Source organism: Monodon monoceros, unplaced genomic scaffold (genome assembly GCF_005190385.1).
Source record: "Monodon monoceros isolate NGI ecotype Baffin Bay Population unplaced genomic scaffold, NGI_Narwhal_1 Super_Scaffold_2, whole genome shotgun sequence".
NCBI classification, from domain to species: domain Eukaryota; kingdom Metazoa; phylum Chordata; class Mammalia; order Artiodactyla; family Monodontidae; genus Monodon; species Monodon monoceros.
Window position 1 is genome coordinate 38,967,873 of NW_021703776.1, and position 4,664 is coordinate 38,972,536.

The 4,664-nt window shown below is 38.0% G+C and overlaps 1 long non-coding RNA gene across 1 annotated transcript in view; it reads left to right on the forward strand.

The window, feature by feature from the left end:
* LOC114901266 overlaps positions 1-3,284 on the forward strand; it is a 73,321-nt gene extending 70,037 nt beyond the window's left edge. Inside the window, exons 3-7 of the long non-coding RNA XR_003795093.1 lie at positions 116-203; positions 1,369-1,445; positions 2,555-2,621; positions 2,724-2,825; positions 3,149-3,284. This is a non-coding gene — a long non-coding RNA (uncharacterized LOC114901266). The remainder of the gene's footprint in view (positions 1-115; positions 204-1,368; positions 1,446-2,554; positions 2,622-2,723; positions 2,826-3,148) is intronic.
* The last annotated feature ends 1,380 nt before the right edge of the window (positions 3,285-4,664 follow it).

The following is a 4,664-nucleotide window of genomic DNA, read 5'->3' on the forward strand; positions in this document are numbered from 1 at the left end:
GAAAGTATAGTGAAATGACTAAACAAATGGTTCTTAAAGTTGGTTTTCAATTTAATGCCTCGTGAAATCATTTATAAAGTCATTAATCATTCCACATTCTTCATTCCTACTGCAGTCACCCGGGATGTTGGAAAGAAAGAACAAACAAGAGGATGAGCACAGAGAAACACGGATTTTAACACGGATTTTTGGATCCATATTCAGTAAGGAATTTATTTTTCTTAAAGCCAGTGTGAAATTATCATGAGTATTTAAAGATAAATGTATCTTTAGAGTTAGTTATACAGTAAAAATAAATCTCTGATTGTTTAGTTATACACTGTTTCTGTTTACAAACCACATACTTAGCACACAAAATAGCGATAATACTGGAAATGTGGTCTCTCAATATTATTATTGGTCTTTCTAGCAATTAAAATTAGGTTTAAAAAAACAATGGCATAAAAGTTTATCAGTTAAGACAGTGCCTGATGTAGTTTTAGAAATTTAGGAAGTAATATTGGTGACTAGTGACAATGTAAGGAAGACGAAACATTTCTTAATCAAAATAAATGTTGATTCTGGTCTGGAGACCATTTCTTATTTGATCATCCTTGGAAAATATAAAATGTCAGAGCCATTATTTTTTATTAACTGGATCTGGCATGGGCATAAATAGTAAATTGAACTATCTTTGTGTGGTGGTGGGCATTAAGAGAAAATTGGGCTGAAAAACTATTCAGAGTTAAAATATATCTCGTGTAGGTGCTTACAGCTTGGGTGAATCAATTTTTAATAGAACTTTTATACAATAAATGAATATCTCATATAATTTTGGTAAAATACGAATAACCTCTCTTGTCACACAAGGGGTGGTTTGTATGTCTGGCTCGTCACAATTTTAATTGTAAATCTCAGGAAATGCAGAATATGACAATTAAGTTAGGAAGTGCTCAGTGGATTGCAGAGTAGTAAACTTTATTAAATTTGTTCATAAAATAACATTGACAAATAATCTAATACAGAGTTGTCTGTGCATTACTAGGTAGTGCTGAAGGAGCAGCCAGCTCCAAATTCACTCAGAGGACGAGTTCTACTAGTTCGTTCTCTGATAAAATTTTAAAAGTTACTTGGTTCTCTCTCCAAGCAAGCAGCACTTTAGAAGAAGCAACATATCTAATGGTAGAAAACTACTATCTTAGTAGATTGTAGGAAATCAAATATAAACCTGTCTATAGACACTAGTAGCTTAATACGAATTACAAGAGAAATTTGAATGAAGGAGTATCGAGAGGAAATATATGGGAATAATTTGCTATAACACACAAGCTGGAAGATCTGGGGAAAAAAATAAGTAAAGTTCTTGGGACTTATCTTCTTTTTCTTTAGCTGGCATGATTTTTGATGGTGTCACAAGGCCCAAACCATGACTTGATAGATGATAACGACAGTTGACAGTGTTCCAGGTAAGCAATGTCCAACTCCCATCCTCACTAATATCAGGTATAATATAGTATGTTAGGTTCAATAATAGGTGTTTTGTGCCCTGCATTTCTACATATACATCATTTACTACTGTCTAAAACATGAACTAGATCAAAAATGGTTTTTAGCACTCTCTTCAAAACCACCTCTTAAAGTAGGAAAAATCATTTTGACATGGTTACTCTAATACTCCAGTAGTAAGTAGTGCCCTGATATTTTCCAGGGCTCACCTGTGTAAAACTCTGGGGTTTTTATCATAGCTTTTAGAATGCTGTGGCACTTACCTCTTACCGCAGCCTAGCAGGTGAAAAGAGCAAACCCAAATCCCGAACATAGTTGCATATCCGCCATTCACATCAGACTCATTATTTTTCTTACCATGAGCACAGATATGAGAATGTACATATATTTTCTCACAGAAAGTATATAAGCTGTGACTCAAAAATTTGGATCACTACCCCGAGGACCCCAAAGTAAAACATGTATTTAAATCTTCAGCTGTCACTTGGGGCCTCTTAATTACTAGAATCACTGTTTGTAGTTTTAGGTTTCATTGTGGTGTTTATTGTCTCAAATAGATTATTATAGACTAAATGTTTGTGTCCTTCGACAATTCACGTTTTGGAGCTCTTAGCCCCCGATGTGATGATATTTAGAGATGGGGCTCAAGGTTATACCCCAAGATGTATGCAACTTTGGCATAGTGATTATTTCCAGCTGTAGGCCCTGGAAAAACAGCAAATGCAAGGAGAGGCTTTTCCTAAACTCCCCTGATCTGCGTACAGACAGATCTTCCAAAAGGAACGAAATTGTCGTCATAAATCCCCTCCCTGGCCATCAACCAGGGAAGGCTGAGTGTTGACACCACACACAAACTATCACACCTCCCATCCATTCTTACAAGGGCCTATACATCTTTCCTAGAAACCACTTACTCTCCCCTGAGAGGGAGGGCTACATCCTCCCTCCCCTTTCCCTATTCTTGATGATATTTAATTCTGAATTCTAGGCCACCTTGGGGAGTAATTCATTTATCTCCCATGTTAATAAACTTCTGTTTTTCTCTTGTTAATCTGGCTTTTCTTACCAGGGCCTCATCGAAGAACTCAGAAGGATACAGGGAAAAATATTTTCCTTCCCTACTGGGCCTTTCGTAGGTAAGTAATTAGGAGGGTGGGGCTAGTGTGCTATGATGGGATCAGTGCCCTATTAGAAGAGACATAAGAAAACTTGATTCCTCTCCCTTTCCGCCCTGTGAGGACACAGTGAGGAGATGGCTGCCTGCAAGCCAGGAAAACGGACCTCATCTGGGAACAGTATTGGCCAGCACCATGGCTTTGGACTTCTCAGCGTCTGGAACTGTGAGTACCATCTACTTCCTGTATATGGTATTTTGTTATGGCAGCCTGAGCTGATACCATGGATTTTGCTCTCCACTTGCACCTGGGTCAGCTGTCTACCCTGTAAAGCGTATGTGTCGTCAACACATGGTCTCCCCATGACAAATCTCCTACTAGCAGCAGGGCCTTTCCCCAGTGTGCCTCGCATTATTTAAAACTTCCAATGGGGATACAGAGAGTAATCATTTTAGAATAAATACCAGTCACCCAGACAAAATTGAATTAGTCGAATCCCTCTGAATATATAAAATAACATTTCCTATTATTGTGTCATGCATTAAAAGCTTGGAATGATGAGATGGAGGAGGACAGTGAGGACGGCAGTGACGTCATAACTGGATCTGTATGTATATCATCCTCAGTTCATTATTCATTATAAGGTTAGTTTAAAATTTCTATTTTAAGTCCACTGTTTAAAATTGGGACAGCTTTACTCCTGAAAGTAATGGTAAGTATGGGACAGCAGGTAACAGAGCTATTCAGGTTAGGGTGGGCCTCCCTTGGCAGTGATGAAATCAGATTTGCAGGAGCAAGGGCTCCGCAATGAGTTGAGGTTCCTGGGGAAGGAATGTAGGGAGGCGGGAGGTGTGCGTTCCGACCGGGCCGGGGTGGGTAGGATCTCTGTTACAGGGTAGAAATGGCCACTCTAAAGAAGGCACATTTAAGATGTGTAGTGTGGCCTTCAGGACTGTCTCAAGTTCCAGTGGATTAGAAAGAGCAGATCATTGTTGAGTCAAGTACAGATTTTGTTAACTGGAGAGTTTCTATTATACCTGAGAACTAGCATTTTTGTAGTGTAAAATCTAAGGACTCACTCTGGGGACAGACAGATTTTGGGTTTGAATTCTACAATTGTCTTTTACTCACTTTCTGGTCATTAGCAAGTCACTTTAACTCTCTAACTTTCAGTTGCTTTATCAGTAAATGTGGGTAAATACCACATTTGCCACACTAGTGCTGCCACACTAGTGCTATAGGTTGATCGTGTTTGTACAGTACCTGACATTTGTCTGGTAGCTATCAGGTAGTCTTGATATTATAATTACTGCTCTAAAACAAACTATGTGCACATTTTTCAAAAAATATGTGCATTGAGTAAAATTTAGTTTACTAGTTTCTCTAAATAGATAATAGTTTTAACACTAAAAAAAATACCCCACTAAACTTTTTTCTGTTCTCTTTCCTCAAGTATGATATATTTTTTAAGAAGTCCTTCTTGGGGCCTAATCTAAAGAGTAAATTAAATTCCATTAAAAACATTCCAGTTACCTTTTTCCTGGGGGTGGAGGGAGGGTCATCTAGATTTCAAAAGTTCCATTAATTTTACTTCCTAGGGGGAAAAAAGCCCTGAACCCAGACTGGGATTTATCAGATCGTTTTCCTGATGGCCCATTTCTTAACCACTCCCAATTCAGTTTGCCTAACTCTAACTCTAAAAGGGAAACCTTTTAGGCAGAACATAAAGGTTAATTAGTTAAGATTGCAAAGTGCTGTAAGCATGAAATGTGTATGAGATAATAATAGGATAAATATTAATAATATCCTGTTAGAAGTACACAGACAGTAAGGTAACTAAGAAAAATAAATGGTAGTGCTTGGTATGAGACTGAAAATCACTAATGGAGAGAAAGTTTGTTCATACTGGGAGCAGTGTTGCCGCATGTAATACCAGGTCATTTTCTCAATTGTTTTAATTGCCACGAGCAACTGATCTTGACAAGCTGTTCTTGCACGGACTTAATGCTGGTCTTTTGGCACCATTTTATGATCATTATCCCCTAGTGAACATTAAACGGTATC